The sequence below is a fragment of the Ornithorhynchus anatinus genome, chromosome 4 (assembly GCF_004115215.2).
Source record: "Ornithorhynchus anatinus isolate Pmale09 chromosome 4, mOrnAna1.pri.v4, whole genome shotgun sequence".
Taxonomy (NCBI): Eukaryota; Metazoa; Chordata; class Mammalia; order Monotremata; family Ornithorhynchidae; genus Ornithorhynchus; species Ornithorhynchus anatinus.
The window spans coordinates 110,459,206-110,477,454 of record NC_041731.1 but is presented as its reverse complement, the minus strand read 5'-3'; the positions used below and the strand labels follow the sequence as shown (position 1 = coordinate 110,477,454).

Sequence of the window (18,249 nt, the reverse complement as noted above, 5' to 3'; positions counted from 1 at the left end):
ATTCCAACGGCTTTTCATTTTAGTAAGTCAGATACACACGGCGAGGAGAGTGTCTTAGATTTCCAACACCTGAAACCATCGAGAAAAGGAAAATTGACCAAAAGAATGGATTACGTGCCACATAAACTATCTTCCACATCAGGAAAATTATTTCCAACAGTATAGATGCTTAAAATTCTTGTGGGCAAATATCCCTAGTACATTTTCATGCATCTGCTTGCCTAGACTGATGAAACCCCAGGGGCACAGAAGTAGCTTTTTCCTGGTCCATTTTGGCTTTACAATATTTAAGCTGCACAGTAAAAGCCATCTTCACCCACTCACATCTGCTGCTTTATGCTTTCTTGCACCATCCCTCTCTAATTCCTACCTTCTGTTAATTTGTTCTCTTTTTCCCTCTTGGATTCACTGCTAGCGAAACACAGACACAGGGCAATCTAAAAGAAAATGCGAGTAGGCATGTACATGGAAGAATAGGAAGTCAAGGGAAACATTGATGCTAACCCTAATGGTTCTGAGAGCTGCTATTAAGATAAAAGTATGGCTTTTGATGGAAAAAAGATCATGGTATCTGTCCTTTATGTCCACACGCGAAAAGCTCCTCTCCAATTTAATCATATTCATTGAGCGCTTACTGTGGGCAGACCACTGTCCTAAGCTCCTCACCCCACAGGGAAAATTCCTCTCCACACACACACACACACACACCCAGTCTTCAAATTCCTTATGGGCAAGGGACATGCCTAATCAATCAATCAATTGTACTTACTGCGCGCTTGCTGTGTGCAGAGCACTGTACTAAGCACTTGGGAGAGTACAATGTAAACAGACACATTCCCTGCCCACTACAACCTTACAGTCTCCAACCAAGTCTACCAACTTTGTTGCAAGTTTCTCTCCCAAGTGCATAGTACAGCGCTCTGCACATGGTAAGCGCTCAGTAAATATCACTTGGGGACTGATGGCTGGCTTTTCTGGGGTCCTGGTAACAGAGTAACTGGAATCAGGCAGTGTCGCAACTCTGGGTGCCTCCTGAAATGCCACGGACGACACAGCTAAGGGCAGCACGAGGAAAGGGACCTTTACTCCTCTCCCGTAGCCCAGGCACCCTCAGCTCCGGGATCTGTCAACTTGAGAGAAGCTTTCAGGTTCAAGTGTAGTCCATCCCAGACCCTTAAGTACTCTTTTAAAACCTTCTTCAGGTGAAACCTATATTTAACCTTCAGTTGCCGATATGTGCTTTGTCAAACTAGAAAAACACATTTTGTACAAGATGAGGATTCCGTGGAGTCTTCCTGATTAGTGGTTCAAGGAAGTGTCATTCAATTAAACTGAAACCCAATACGACCTGTCCAACTCCCATCGCAGTACAGATTCTCCAGGCTAGAATACTCAGAAGAGGTGTTCAGACTGATCAAATCAGCTATCTACTTATCTACCTACCTCTCACACGCATTCTATACACACAGGACAAAGCCTCCAAGCAACACTTATCACTACCAAAGCCTTCAGTTTGATGGCAATACTTTAAAAAAGGAATTTCATTAGAAGAATACACCTTAAAACATGAATTACAAACTCTGAATATCCCGGGTTTTCAAGATGAGCTAACATGGCAGAAATCAACAGTTTTTAAAATTACTTCAAAAACTATTTTTAAGTTATTAATAACAGAGACGGTCTGTCTGGTCAGAACGTGATGTGACGGAAGAGTGTTTGCTCACACCCCAACAGCGTCCATCCAGGGTCCCATACCACAACGCAAGCTTTCCTTAATGTGGGATTTGTCAATGTTCCTCGCATTTTAGGGCAATTGAGTTGGCCAATAAAATTGACATTTCACCCCTAAAAAAAGTTAAAGCAGATTGAGTAAAGGCATGAATTACGCAAAAGTGTCTACTTTATTTTGGACCCGACAAATGAAATATCATTACTTGTATTATAAAATGAAAGTTGGAGAAAATATGTACCAAATAACATACTCATGGGAATCAGGGTGGCCTAATGGATAAATCACAGTCCTAGGTGCCAGAGGACCTGGGTCCTAACTGCAGCTCTACCAGTTACCTTGGGCAAGTCACTTCACTGTGCCTCAGTTTCCTCAACTGCAAAATGAGATTCAACACCTGCTCTCCCTTCTACTTAGACTCAGAGTCCCATGTGGGAGAGGTACTATAACCAGACTGATTAACCTGTATCTAACTCCAGTGCTTAGAGCAGTACTTAACATATTATAAGAGCTTAACAAATACTATTAAAAAAAAAAATCAGGGAGGTCAAAGGTTTGTCATTTACCCCATTTTAAGAAAAGGCAACTAAGAAGAAATTGGAAGCAAAGCAGCCCACAGATGATCTTCCAACTTAAATGAGATTTTCCTGCAATTATTATGGCTTTATTATTTTGAAAACACAGGACAGGTAAAAGATGAGCAATATGCTTACAGCTAGGATTTAAAATAATCACAAAATCTATGGGCCAGTGGCGAATTTGGCCACAAAGAATCCCAAAACTCCAAATTCCTAAATTCAAAGTTCCATATGTTAATTAAGGTCATTTCTCTGTTTATAATCCAGGTTTCCAGGATCCACATGGACAAAGACAACTGCTTTCAAAATAGTCCAACATGTGCCACGGTTTTAATTTTGTCCTTGAATGAAAACAGATTCAAAGAATTAAGATGTCAAACATAAACTCGCTGCCTCTTTTCCCTGGATCTAAATCAACTCTTTACCTTGCTATTTGCAGGGTAAAATGGTAGCCGATACAATGTTTTCAAATATGAACACCTATAATTTGCCAATCTAAATTCAAGAAGCAAAACCTTAAGCTCATTCAATGTACTCTTAAATCAGTACTCTTCCACTGAAACAACAAATAGGGTTGATTAGGTTCAATAAAGGAAATAAGTTTTTATTCGAAAAGTTAACCCATTCTACAATCAAATACCTCTTTTAAATGCATTAGTAGTGTTCCTTTCAACTACCCATTTTTTTTTTAATATCATGATGTAATGTTTCTGGGGACCATCCTAAAACTGATTTAATAAGAATGCCCATGACCACCATTCAGAGCTTTCATTGCTTACCAGGGTTTTCATTCAAATGTAAACCGCAAGAAAAGTGACAAACCATTTCAGGTAGTCTGATTTCTGACACTTCAAATTATGAGGTTGGCACACAGGACGTTTCTAAATTTACACCACTTCCACTTTACAACACATTGGTGTCGACCTACAAGGCTAGATACATTTATATCCTACAGGACCGAAGTCTTATCAGCAGGAAGATGAACGAAACAATCCCCTTGGGCCTCCGTCTGGCCATTAGGAAACCCCATCCTCTCCCTGACCTCCTGGCTCTCCCATTCTCCTGTCAAATGTTTCCCTCTAGCCTATCTGCACCCCATGAGCGCCATTTCTGCAATTCCCCCTTCTGACCCCCCACGCACTGCCTCAGGAAGCTGTGGGGAGCGGGGAGATAAGAACAAGGGGGATGTTGGTTTTCCCAAGGCTACATGTGTGGTCTGGGTTTTAGTGGGAGAGGAGCAACTGTCAGGTAGGAGGGTCGGAGAGGCTCGAGTACCTTACACCTGACTGTTGGGAGTTCCTGAGTGAGACGGAGAGGGATGGATGAGCACCAGAAATACCTGAGGGACGGCAAGACGTACATCAAACGTAATTTTCGTTACCCTATTTATTTTGTTAATGAATTGTACATCGCCTTGATTCTATTTAGTTGCCATTGTTTTTACGAGATGTTCTTCCCCTTGACGCTGTTTAGTGCCATTGTTCTTGTCTGTCCGTCTCCCCCGATTAGACTGTAAGCCCGTCAAACGGCAGGGACTGTCTCTATCTGTTGCCGACTTGTTCATCCCAAGCGCTTAGTACAGTGCTCTGCACATAGTAAGCGCTCAATAAATACTATTGAATGAATGAATGAATCAAACGCTGTTTTAGGGAAGTGAGCCGGACTGGAGAGGGCAGAGACTGGGGGTGGGGAGACCCGTGGAGGCTGATATAGCAGTTGACCGGCAAGTGCCGGTACGAGCCAGATGGCACTTTAGATGGAAAGAAAGCGGAAGATTCTAAAGGTGCTGGGAAGAGTCCACAAGATTTGGAGATTGATGGAAAATCAGGGTTGCGATAGAGAAAGCAACCACGGTTAATGTCATGGTTGTAGGCCTGAGGGGAAGATGATGATGGTGTCAACTTGATAAGAAGGTTAGGAAATGACTGCCACTAGCTAGAAGTCTTCTCAAATTAATTCTATCACCACCATCTGGGGGGCCATATCAATCAATCAATCTGATTGCTCACTGTGAGCAGAGTGATGTCCATAAAGTAGGCTTCAGACAGGACTTAGTCCAAGAGAATCTACCTTTTGGGGGTCTGGAAACAAGCCTGCAGTCAGCATATTGAGTCACATTCCCTGGGGGTGAAAGCTTGTGATGGCTACAAAATGTATTTCAGTCATGTCTTCAAGTCTGTCTACCTCACGTGAAGACTGTCAAGGACATGTCCCCGCACAGAGATCTGACCAGGAGCGCCACATGATGAATTGATTGTCTCTCCTTGCTTCTGGTTTCTAGATGCGATAAAGCTTCGTAATCTGGCAATGTCTTCTTCCTCAGAAGCCAAATTGTCATTTTAAGTGCACTTGGTGGAAGTGATGCATTTACTGATCCTGGACCTCGGGGTAAAGATTCCAATCCTAATTTTTGCTTGTTCAGTTTGTTTGGAGCTGTCTCCAAAGCACTCAGAAATGAGATGGAACATGATCGAAGGAGGTGACTGTGTGTATTTGGTTTCATTTGTTTTTAAAATGCCCGGAGGTTCCAAGAGGAATGGAAATAGCCATACTCACCACAAAGCTTTTTATGTGAATCTTGGTTTCTTTCTGAGACAACAGCATCTGTGTCTCTTTTCCTCCGCTAATGGCATGGGCTACCCAACTTTGCAGGGGAGCACCTGTGTTCAAGTCATAACGCAAAATGGTTCTCCAACAAGATGGCCTACCTTATTTGGGAACTGGCCACTCTCAGGCTCGTATTTTGTTTGTAATAATAATGGTATTTTTAAGGGCTTATTATGTGCCAAGCACTATCTTAAACACTGGGTTATGACCATGAGGCCTTAATTGGAAAGGGTGGTGATGCCCTCCATCCCGTCCTCTGCATTAGTTTAACTGGCTTTGAGGAATCTGACCAGTAGAAGGAATGTAGAGCTTGGCCATTCTTTTGGAAACTATTTTGATTCTACAAGAACATCCACCTTCTCCGTCCCCCTTTTTCTAATAGTATTTTTAAGTGCCTCCTATGTGCCAAGCACTGTTCTAAATGCTAGGGTAATATGGGGTAATAGGGTAATATCCAAGTGCTTAGTACAGTGCTCTGCACTTAGTAAGCAGTCAAAAAATACGACTGAATACAAACTAATCAGGATGGACACAGTCCACGTACCACATGGGGCTCACAAATCTTAATCCCCATTTCACAGATGAGGTAACTATGGCACAGAGAAGTGACTTGCCCAAGGACACACAGCCAACAACTGTGGTATTTGTTAAACCAGTGCCACGCGCTGGCAAATAGGGTTGGACGCCACCGAGTGGCGGAGCTGGGATTGGAATTTGGGTCTTTCTGATTCTTAGGCCATGCTCTCTCCATTGAGGGATGCTCTGTCAAGGCTGGCGAGAGCCATTTAGGGAGGATGATGTGGCGGTAACCCAGGAAATGCTGCTTAGGAAGGGTGGGGGAAATGATGTTATTCCTCTCTTTATTCTGCATTGGAAAGACTTTCCTGAAGCTGCCTTATGTAGACAAAAATTAATTAAATTAGAGCACGCTAGAGCCTTTCCAGTTCCAGTCTCGCGAGCCAATAGGCCTAATTGTAATGCCCCACTGAGATGTCTGGGGGGAATGCAGGTTACGTCAATTTTAAAATTGGGTATAAAATAAGCATTTTACATCTCAAAATGCTTATATATGAATTATTTCCCTATTTTATACAGGATATTACATATTCTCTGCAGATGCTCCACTCAGAGAAAAGCGGTATGTTTGACAGTTTGTTCCAAATGGCAATTTCTGTCGATTGGAAATTGGGTCCATTGGTTCCAAGAAGAGAGCTGTTTTCTTCTTCCCTCTAAACAACCACCATCTGCTGTCTCCATCCAGATGAAGTCAGGGATTGGGGGGGGAAGCAATCCTGGATTAGGTGTAGGCCTGGGTCCAGAATGCCTCTCCTGCTGCTGCTAGCTTGAAAATGTACTTGCCAGAACTGAATTTCCCCGGGCCCTCACGTGTTCTCTTCTCAAATGGCTATCGGCCTGGAAAGATGGACCAAAACTGTGACAGTTAATGCGGCATTTAGACTCCTCTATCTGTTAAATTCACCTTCTACGTTAACGACTTCAGTTGCCTATTGGAAACCGGACCAGCGTGAGCCAGGATATCCTGACCATAAATATTCGTCCTTCTCCCGTCCCAAAGGAGCCAAAAGAAGGAACAAGGAAAGAGCCTGCCTGGAACAGCTGTGGAGCAGCAGTAGCGGTGAAGTGGCCTGGAAGAGGCTCAGCTGGGAAGAGCAGAAAGAGGCTCCTAAAGCCTCTGAAACCCATAAGGGTCGGTAGCACTTCCCTCTTCCTCTTCCCTAAACTCCTCTAGTGCTCCGTCCTACCCTCCCTGCCCCTTCTATGTCTTCTGCACCACTTTCCTGCCATCACTTTTGGGGCCCTTTCACTGCTCATACTTCAAACATCAAGGTATGATTTATATGTGCATATGATTTGATTTTTTTTAAAAATTGCATCTTGGAATTAATTTATATTGACTCCAGTTGACACCGACACACACACACAGGTACGAACTAGGGTTTGGTCAAATGCCTAGCAAAGTGCGGCCACTGGGGAGGCGGGAGGCAGATGCGCTGGCTCGGCGCTCTGTGGAAACCTCTTTTTTAATCCAGCAGCTGATCCAGAACCAGTCATTCCTCGGCGCTCCCATTTGGCCACTGATGAAATTCACATCACACTGTACAAGTATTCCATCCCTCTGGTAGTTTCTGAAGCAGAACAGGAAGAATGGAGAGGAGTCTGCCCAGAGAAATTCTAAAACGATCCAACAGCGGGAAAGGCGGTGTGCCAGCAAGGACTGGGGGAACGGGAGTAGAAGGGCAAGAGTTTTTTTCACATCACCATCACCCTCCACCCCTCAAACCACCTGGTCCGGGGTCTATGAATTACCTAGTGTGCGCAGAGCACGTTAGTGAGCCCTTGGGAGATTAATTACAGTAACCTGCTTAAAAAAAAAAATCAACTATTAAAATCAGCTGAAGATCTAGGAAAACAGCTGTCTGATGATCAAGTGATACCCGCTACAATATAGTAGTTGTATTTTTGAAAACCCCAATATTAACAGTAAGACTAATTCGAGCAGGCCGCATTGTATTTCTGATTCTAAAATGCCGTATCAGTTCACTGAGCTGCCAGAGAAAATATGTAACTGTTTAAAGGTCAAACAAACCAGGAAACTGCTATACAATGAATTCCCTAAGCAATTGGAATGAACCACAATCGGGCTTGTGGCACCCTGGACAGACCTTCAAGGCATTATGGCCAATTCAGTCAATCAGTGGAATTTATTGAGCACTTTTACTGTGGACAGAGCACTGTACTAAGCCCTTGGGAGAGTACAATACAAAAAAGAGTGGGTAGACACAATCCCTGACCACAGGGAGCATCACAAAATCTCACTTTCCTTCTCTTCTATCACATTCGATCGAAATCACAGAACAAAGACACCTGTAACAGTAATAACAGTAATACATGTTTGCAAAAAAAAGTCTTCAAGGCAATTAACAAGTGGGCTGGAAAAATATTTTATGTTCTGCTAAAATTACTTTTCCAAATGCTACGCTTTAAGATCATGGATAAACCAAAAACGTTCGGTTGCAACACACCCGGATTACAGATTTTGTTTTCAACTTTTGAGTTGACAGGCATTAAAATGGCAAGTATTGTAAAAGGCCAAATATACATTTACTTCATAATCTTTTCACTCCAGGTGATTTCTACACTTTAGTTACGCATGTTTTAGTTGATATTTCAAATTTATGATGCCTCTGAAGATGCAAACGTAAATTCCAATGAGTAAACTTTAGTTCGATTTTAGCACATCCTAGGTGGTCGAGCGTGGCTGAGTGGAAAGAGCCCAGGCTTGGGAGTCAGAGGTCATGGGTTCAAATTCCAGCTCTGCCACTTAGCTGTGTGACTGTGGGCAAGTCACTCACTTCTCTGGGTCTCAGTTACCTCATCTATAAAATGGGGATGAAGACTGAGCCTCACCTGATTACCCTGTATCTACCCCAGCACTTAGAACAGTGCTCTGCACATAGTAAGCGCTTAACAAATACCAACAGTATCATTTTTACTATGTCCACACTCAGATTCTGTGTTTTATGTGTTGTGGAGAATGAAAGACAGCAGGATTCCTTAACTGCTGAACCGAAAGTTGGAACTGGGAAGCAAAAACAAAGAGGGCAGAAAATATATTTTTGAAAACATAGGAAAACAATAAATTTGGCTTTGAACCAATCTTTGGTCAGTCTGAAAAGTATGGCCTCAGTGGACTAAAAGGGGCAAAAAAATCTGATTCACTTATCTGAGCCCAAAAGGGAGCCGGAGAGGGAGAGAAGACAACAGGAGTACAAAATCTTTTCAGAGTTTGGACAGGAAAGGGAGGAGGGAGAGGAAGTGATAGCTAGAGGAGGCTGTGGAATCCAGAGAAATGTTTTCTAGTGGATGGGAGACTTGGGTATGTTGGAAGACAGGAAGAGGGGGAGAGGGTTGGGGAGGGAGGAGAGAAAAGAAAAAAAAATTAAGTGCTAAGGGAGGAGAGGGAGTAAATGTTTTAAGAGATGAGTGGGAATGGGATCAGAAGCCCAGGCTGAGGGAGTAGAGTTTGAGATTGGGTTAGGAAGGGACAGTGATTTCAGAGAAAGCTGGAAAGGAAGAAAAAAAGAGAAGAAGAGCAGAGTAAAGAGGGAGAAAGAAAATGAGGAAAGGACAGAAGTCCATACCTGAGCATTTCTGCTTTCTCAACAAAGTTGCCGGCAACTGCGTGCCGGGAAGGATGGAAGGAGCGTGGTAAGGGTACTGGGGCTTCAGGAGGTATGGAATGGTTACGAATTTCAAGGTTATTTAAGGCATCCATGAAATAGTATACTTGGTGTCAGAATAATTGAAATGAATAACAGTGTCTGGGTCCTACCACTTAAAATTTAATATGAAGAAAAATTTTGATAATTGCTTTATTGAGCATACTGCTTAAATTATCTAAAAAAGTACAATATTTTTGAAACTGCCTCCAAAGTCACATTTTGAAATTAATCTTTTAAACTTTTGCTTGACTGCCATCTAATGGCTCACAAGTATCACAAGAAGGATCATCCACTATTGGGAATTATTATATTTTCCACTTGTTTATGAAAAGGATTAAGCAGAAGCCTCATTAAATTTCAAGGATTAGTGAACTGAATTATTCCATTAATGTGGCTGTAAATTAATACATGTGAAAAATAATTAATGCAGGCCAAATTCAATGTTTGACTTTCTGGTACTTGATAAAAATGCGACTCCAGAAGACACTGTAAACAAAATATCAGTCTGAATACTCTTCCATCATAGTAGATGTGCTATTTTCAGCTTAGCGATATTTGGCTGGCAGCGGGCTATTTAAGGCCTGAAAGAGAAATGCAATAGAACAGTTGTATGATAAATGCAGCGCTACTGTTGTGCTCTTGGAAAATGCTACCCCTTCCAAAAGACTTCTTCTGAATCGCTGTCAGTGAGAAACGTAGTCTAGTTTCTGAGGTCCTCCAATTCTATGGGGGCAAGACCATAGCTGACAACGTTATTCTGTCCTCAGTTATTCGAGATTCCATAGCGACCTGCCTTCATACATAAAAATACACCATTTATTGCCGTTCCCCTATTTTCCACACGCAGGTGGTTATTCGCCTGCTTATTTTTATGAAATGTACCTATTGCCTCACATAAGAGATCGAATTACAATATCTTGTTTGCTTATAAATTCCACGTTGCCATAGAACTAAATTCTAATGATTGCGCTGGTAGCTGGGGAATGCTAAAGAAACAAAGCCGTAAATCATAATGATGAAAATTTCCACTAGTCTAGTAAAAACACTTCAATGAGTCAACAGTAAAGATCTACTGGTCCCAAAATCAAAGAGTAGGCTCTCCCGTAACACAGGAAAGAAGAACCTAGTATTATGGTAGATAGAACTCACTAACTGAGTGACCCACATGAAGCTCATAGTCTTAATCCCCATTTTAAAGATGAGGTAATTGAGGCACAGGGAAGCCCAGTGACTTGCCCAGGGTCACGCAGCAGGTAAGTGTGTTATTTAACTAATCCTTTTTACTTTTACCTACTAGATTCAACCATTTTATACATAATCCAACCCAATTATGGCTTTCAACTCTTGAGGCGACTTGTGTCTTATTTAACCTATGGGTTGCTTAAAAGTACAATTAAAAGCAAACCACCTCTTCACAGACAACTTCCATTCTTGCCTGAACTGGGGAAGATGCAGAATCCCTTTTACCCTAAGTTTTTTAAGGGACATTGGTAAGAAGCCACACATCTAGGATGGGTTGGATGCAGTTCTGCTCCTGCCTGGGCTATCATTCACACATTCGATTACTGGTAAAAATATCTCCTCCTCTTTTGGTAGACGAGCCACAAAGAGGCGACTAGGCTTGGCACCAAGGGGATATAAAACTTCTATTTCTTCTGCAGCCTCTGATCTCGGTAGAAATGATATCAAAATACAACCGAAATATATATTGCCAAGGAAAACTAAGATTAGACAAGGTACTTCCAAACTGCTCAGTAAAGAGACTAAATAAAGCAGATTCAGATTTTTAGCAGAGACTTAAAAAGACCATCTAAAAATAAGACATATGTCTACTGATCTTAAATTCCTTACATTTTTTCTGTGGTGCCTGACCCCCTAGCCCTTCATTTTGGCACATTCAAGTAGATATTCTGGACACACTTTCGAAATGTGTCCTGTGTTCTTTTCTTTCATCATATCAAAATCACCGTAGCCCCTGTACTTTTTACACACACGTGAAATTAAGGCAAAACAAAATAAATCCCCTCTTTCTCTCCTCTTCCTCCATATGCATACCCCAGCCTTCCCAAATGCCCAAACACACTTAATCTCCTCTGGTTAAGACTAAAAGCTGAATTTTAAAGTACAAAACCAGGGGTTGTGACTTCCAACCTCTGGCAATTTGCTTTTATGGCATTTGTTAAGCGCTTATTTCTTGCCAGGCACTGTCTTAAGCACTGGGGTAGATACAAAATTATCAACTTGGACACAGACCCTGATTCACAGTCTTAATACCCATTTTATAAATGAGGTAACTGAGGCACATTTAAATAACTTGCCCAGGATCACAGAGCAGACAAGTGGTGGAGTCAGGATTAGAACCCAGGTCCTTTGACTCCCAGGCCCATGCTCTATCCACTACGCCATGCTGCTTCTTGTTAGCCATGTTCTCCCCCTCTAGACTGTAAACTCACTGTGGGCAGGGGGCAGGTCTTCCAACTGTTATACTGTACTCTTCCAAACACTTAGTACAAGACTATGCACTCAGTAAGTGCTCAATAAATACCACTGACTGTGTAACAAGAGAATCGCTCAGGTTTTTACCTTATGACTCCTGACAAACTCTGTTATATTAATAATTATTCATTTGCAAAGCAATTAGGACCTACAGTTCTAAAAAACAGAAATTACACACAAAAAAAATCCATCTCTTTTGATACCCAAATTTTTAAAACTGATCAGTAAGTAAACTTCGGCTTTAAAGCCAATAACGAGAAAAAGATGGTCTTTAAAAAAGGGATTTGTGGAAGAGACGCTCTCATGTCTACATTTTCTACATTAGGCAGACCTTCTCCCAGTTTATACTTCAAGACGCGTGAGTTTGAACAGAGGCGGCAATCGGGATGGATGGCGAGAATACGTCTCAGTAATTAGGTTTCCCTGGTATCACCATCTCACTTCCGAGGGAGACTGCCCATCTGGCAATATGCAGTACCAGCTTTGTTATGTGCAAGCTAGATATTTAGCAGCAGGAGCTTACCTGCATAATTGCATTAGCCCATGACCACGAAAAAGAACACAAAGAGAGGATATTAGGTGCTCTCAGGGAGAAAGGGAATTGTAAACAAGACAGAAAAAAAGTTGCTCTATAACCTGACACGCAAGGTCACCATCTTAGTGAGTCTTAAAAAAGTATACATTTAAACCCCATTTATAGCCTGAGAGTTAAATGCTCTCCCTCAATACAGCACAAACACAACATTATGCTAAATGCAGCTATAAAACAAATTTATGCCTAAAAACAAATGGTGTACCAGTAAAAACTGTCAAAATCATCTGTAGGTAGGTGAAAACAGATGATGACCTTCTCAGGAGGCCATTTGTAACTTCTCTGATCATATATTTAATGACTTCTTGGTTCAACGAATTGACGACTCCTGAAAAGCCAGCAGTGTTGTAAGATAATCCGTCTGAAACTTTCAAGAGAGCAACGTTAACTGGGTTGAATTTCCTCCTGAAGTTATGTGCTGACATGAAGACAGTACGATTTCCATGAATAGCTGTGAAAGATCATGGACAATTAAATGGAAACCAAATCACGGGGACAAGTACGGGTATCAAAATCATGGATTCTTTGTTGGCTTATAGGCTACAACAAGCCTATTGTATCATTTGGTAAAAAAAATTTAGTGCACACAATACTGCTTTATATAGATTCTAACACTTGGACCAGAATTCTCAGTGGCTATATGGATGCAATATTCTTTAACTGGAAAGTCACAGAACATATATCTAATGATTAAAACGAGCTGTCAATGAAAAAAATTACTAGTTATATTAAAGATTCATAAACAATGATGAAATAACGCAGGATGTACTGAACTGCTTCATTATTTCTGAGCCAGCCTCTCTAGCCGTGGGTTTTTCAACAACGGTTATGAACCGAAAGAGTTTCACTAGGCAAAGTACTAAACCTCTCCAAGATTCTACTGTAATAAGCCCCAACTGAAGGAACATTTAAATAGAAAAGAAAACAGTTAGAAAATATGGAAGCATAGGTTTTTAAGCTTCTGGTAAATGTGACTTTTACCACAGAGACAAAACCAAAGGGCTGAGATGGTAACTTCTAATGGGTAAAAACCGCAAAACTGGAGGAAGCTGGACTTCAAAATATCATTCTTAATTAAATCAGGAATGTTCCCCTCCCCACAAAAAAGAATCCCACAGTAAGGGGAAATGGGCTTAAATGTTTGTCTGTAAAAATAAAATCATATACAGTGAGTCTTTTAATACAAGATAAGGTATTAACCTTATTCGGCCCGACTTTTAGTAGTAGTAGAGACTGCTCTTATTTATAACTCACAAGATGATCATCAATCTGCCTCTCCCGCACCCTCATCGCTAAGATCTCAAATGTGTATATCATTTATATGGGAGTGGGAAGGAAGGAGAGGAGGGAAAGATAAAGAGAACATTGGGGTGGGAATTTTGCAAGAACACGCAATTACTTTGAAAAACTTACCATTGTGTTAAAATAAAATCTTGGACTTCTAGAATAACTTCCTCCCTAAAAGCTTGGGACATTTTCCCATCCACAGCCTTATTTGTCCTCATATCTCTGAGAGGCCAGGGTCATTGCTAACATGCTGACTGAATCCACGTAGTTGGAGCAGATCCAGAACAGCCCTCCCTCACACTTAAAAATCCCACAATTTCAGTCCAGCGCCTCGGGGTGAGATCAAACATTAAAAATGATTTGAATGGTCTGGCTAGAAGCAGACCTAGATTGCTTTCAGTACTGTTTTACCAAATGGAAGAGCTGCTACTCCAGGATGGGGTTTTCTGGCGATTCTTACGGACAACCTGAACAGAAAAACAGGGATGGTTTACCTTGGCTGAGCTCCTCCAAAGGTGTACGTGGAAGGTCATCGCTTTTGTGTGATGTCCTATCACTCCTTAGGAGCAGGGTTTCACGAGGCGTACTCCAAGACGGAACCTCCGGATGATCCACGGCCACACCTCCACCACCCAATCAACCAATAATCATTGGTACGTATTAAGCTCTTACTGTGCGCAGGACATTGCACGGAGCGGCTGGGGAAGTACAGCAGCTTTGGAGAGACACATCCCCTGCCCACCGGGAGCGAACGACCCCGGGAGATTTACTTCCGCATCTGTCACTGCGTGGTGACTCTGCCTTCCCTCCCCCCGCCAAGGCATTCTGGTCAGCTCCAGGGCAGCTTGGCCCTTTTCATTTCTCTTGGAGTGGGCGATTAAGGGATGGTGACGGGAAGGAAAGGGAAAAGATAGACAGGAAAGGGGTTTCATGGGGAGGTGGGATGGAATACCCTAATCCGGAGATGGGGCCAAACGGCCTACTGGTTCTTTGGTCCATAGACCAAAACATCTGAAGTGCCACCAAGCCGCAGGACCAAGAGATAAAGGTGTCTATGGCAGATAATCCCTTAGGAGTGAGATGGGGTAGCAAAGTGAGGCTTCCCAGTAGATGCAAGAGAAAGGCGGAGCACGAAATCTGAAGGCTTCGTTGAGATTCCTGAGTAACAGCTGGCATTCCTAAAATGCGAGGCAGATAGACTCACGGGTTTAAGACTGAGTCCCATATGAGACATGGACTGTGTCCAACCTGACTGGCTTGTACCTAACGCAGCGCTTAGTACAGTACCTGGCGCATAGTGAGTGCTTAACAAAAATCACTAAATAACAGCAGATACTAGTGAACTAGGTCCCGGGTGGGGTTCACTATTTAATTAAGAGGGAGATTAGATCGCAACTGTATATCTGGTCCAACAACTGGAAATCAAATGGAGGGAAATCACATGAGTGAGGGAGTGGGCAATCCTTCCGTGCGGACCAGGGCCATAATTCAGGTAGTGCCAATCTGGGGCCCATATCAGATAGATTCCCAATCTTGGTATCTAAGTAGTAATTAGTAATTGTGGTATTTATTAAGCACTTTCAATGTGCCAAACACTGTTCTAGATATCGGGTAGTCGGGTTGGATGCAGTTCATGCCCAACATGGGGCTCACAGTCTTAATCCCCACTAAGAGATGAGGTAACTGAGGCACAGAAGTGGAATGACTTGCCCAAGGTCACCCAGCAGACATGTGGCAGAGGGAGGATTAAAATGCACATCTTCTGACTCCATGGCCTGTGTTCTTCCCGCTAGACCAAGCAACTTCTCTATTGCAGTCCATCCAACCCCTTGCCCAGACTGTTTGGGAAATACAAGGAACCCTCGACCCATCCATTTTTGCCCTTTCCAGAAGAGGCTTCAAGACAGGGAGAGAGCAGGTACACTAGGTCCTAAGTGGGCAAGGAGAGATTAGCACCCTGGAAGATCTATAGAATCGACGTTTTAGGCTAGGAAGCCACCAATACCTGGGCCCAGAGTGGGGACCAGCAGGACTGCACGCTCTCTGTGTGCTCCACTGCGAGTATTCTGAAGTTCTGCAGCATGAAGCCCCTCTCGCTATCGCACCTGGAGAGTTTCCAATACCGGCTATGGGAGGGAGAGTCGAGCAGAGGCATACCCATTCCAAGCTTTGCCAGTGGCCAGTGAGTGGCAGGCAAACTGCTACAAGTCAATACTCACCTGTGCTGGGCAGCGGTGGCGCGGAAAGAGTCGAGGGCAGAGACTCAAGTTGACTGCGTGGAAGTAGGTGATGGTAAACCTCTTCCGCATTTTTACCAAGAAAATTCTATGGATACACTACCAGAACGGTTGCAGACGGAGAGTGGGGAGTTCTGGGAGAGCCGTGTCCAGGGAGTCGCTACGGGTCAGTGATGACTCGCCAGCATTAAGACGAGATGAGACAGTCAGGAGGAAATGCCTTTTTTCCCACCATGGAGGAGAAACCCGGAATGAGAGGGGAGGAACTTAAATCACAAATCAGGACAGCGTGATACTCGTTGGAAGCAGACAGTCCCGTCACCGGAGAGGGTTCCACTGGACAAAGAGGCTGTCAGGAAATTGGATTATGGGTCGGTTTGTGAGAGTAAGAAATGAAGCATCTGAGGCCAGCTACAGATTTTCCCAACTTGATAAGTTGTTGCGAGTTATGTCCATTTCAGAGCCTACTGCCACTCTCCAGAGTCTTTTGGACAGGGACTGTATCAAGCACCCATGGGTTTATGTAAAAGAACATTTATCTCCATTAGGCTCCCTGTCTGGAATATAAATCTTGTTACGATGATTATGGTGGATAATCCCACTCCTGATTTTCCTAATGACCAGACTGGTGGTTTTTTTGGTGGAAAAGGGAAGACAGTTGGCCCAACATTCCATCAAGGAAGAGGAGAGCATTCAAGCTATCTACTGTGCTTAGGTCCGTTTGGACTTTTGAGGGGATGTCTTGAAACCGAACATTGCTTTGGTCTCACCATCATTTTGCCCAACTCTGACCCTTACCTGCAAATTGTTCTTTATGAGGCAGTTGTTCAGGTGAAGAAGCTCCTGCGGTTCCTTCATCCAAACCCAGCTGGTGCAACTAAATATTTTGAGAAAAACCACAGTTCTGGAAGCGGGCCAGGTCCTCCACCATAAGCCCAGTGTTATCAAGTGGACAACGTTTCAAAAAGGCACCTTCCAAATTTTGACCATAAAGTCACAACGGTCTTCAAAATTTCTCTAGTTACAAATTGATATGAGTAGAATCCTTTTCTCCAATGGGCTTGGACTATTCCAGATCAGTTGGAAGGCAGGGTGAATATCCCTAAATCCTGCCTCCACAAGCCAGGGGTGACCAAGTTCTTTGCCCAGTGCAGCAACCAGGCACTCCCGCACGAATGCAATGACCACTGCTTATGTAGAAGGGTATGCGTGGCTTCTGGGACTATAAAACCTAACTCATGGGGCAATCACCCATATGGATACAATCTTAAATCCAGAGGTCAGCTGGGGCCCAGCAGGATTCAAGCTGTCGGTCCAGCAGGCTGGGCCTAGATTGACTCAGGTCTGGACAAAACTTTGGCCCAGGTAATACTCTACACTAAGGCTCCTTGCAGGAGGATTTCTCGGTATCTCTAAGGTCACTGGATTTCCCCTAGAAACACACTCCCTCATCTTGACGTGAGCAGTCGGGGCCAGTTGTGAACACAGGCCCAACAGCCTTCCCCCTGCCGGGTCCTTGATCAGGTTGAGTAATGTGGCTATCCACTTCATTCTTCCAAAAAGCCAATCTGTCCCTTCTGGATTCTGTGGACCCAGGATCAAGCCCCGTTGGGGATTCAGGATCGAAGGAAATCCATTAGAGGATGGGTTGGGTGGGGGCAGAGCCAAATGTTGTTACAGATAGCGAGGAATCAATTGGGGTCTGTTTGGGTTCTTTCTTGTTAAACTGGAGGGGACCTGAGTCTAAAGTGGTGGATAAATCCAGAGCAGAGTTCTTTGGTTGGGTTTTTTTTTTTTTTTTAGTGGTATTTGTTAAGTGCTTACTATGTGCCAGGCACTATACTAATTTAATTAGGTTGGACAGGGTCCCTTTCAAAAAAAAGGGCTTAGTCTTAATCCCCATTTTACAGATTAGGAAACTAGGGCACAGAAAAGTTAAGTGAATTGCCCAAGGTCACATGGTGGACAAGTGGCAGAGCCGGGATGAGAAACCAGTTTCTGTGTCTGGTGCTGTTAGTTTAAGTCTTGCAGTGCCTCTGTGATCATTCTGACAGGAGATTTCCAAAACTGTCCTAGGTGGATCCACTGAGCTTGCCCAAATTTTTCTATGGCAGCCATCCTGCTTGGGAGAATATTAGAGTGCAGAAATTGGCATTTCACGGGTTCTGATCCGCCATACACAATGTTAGAATCTGTAAGGCCATGACTGGGGCACAAAGAATGAGCAAACTCTTGATGCTGAGCTAAGTGAGTCTGGAAACTCCCAAACCCCGTGTGGCATTCGACTGGAATAATATGATCTGGGATTTCGATTTAGCAGTAGACGATGACAGATCTGTTCAGTCGAGACGGTGCCTAGAGCTTGAGTGGGAGGACTTCCCTTTCCAAGAACTATGACGAGCAACTAGGATTTACATTGTTATCGTAGATTGTTAGTTTTGTGACTTACTGTTGCATTGTTTCTCACTGTTACTGTGCT

At 43.2% G+C, this 18,249-nt stretch overlaps 1 protein-coding gene across 5 annotated transcripts in view; it reads right to left on the bottom strand.

Moving 5' to 3' along the window:
• ZZZ3 (zinc finger ZZ-type containing 3) overlaps positions 1-18,249 on the bottom strand; it is a 107,039-nt gene that overhangs the window by 30,658 nt on the left and 58,132 nt on the right. The window lies entirely within an intron of this gene.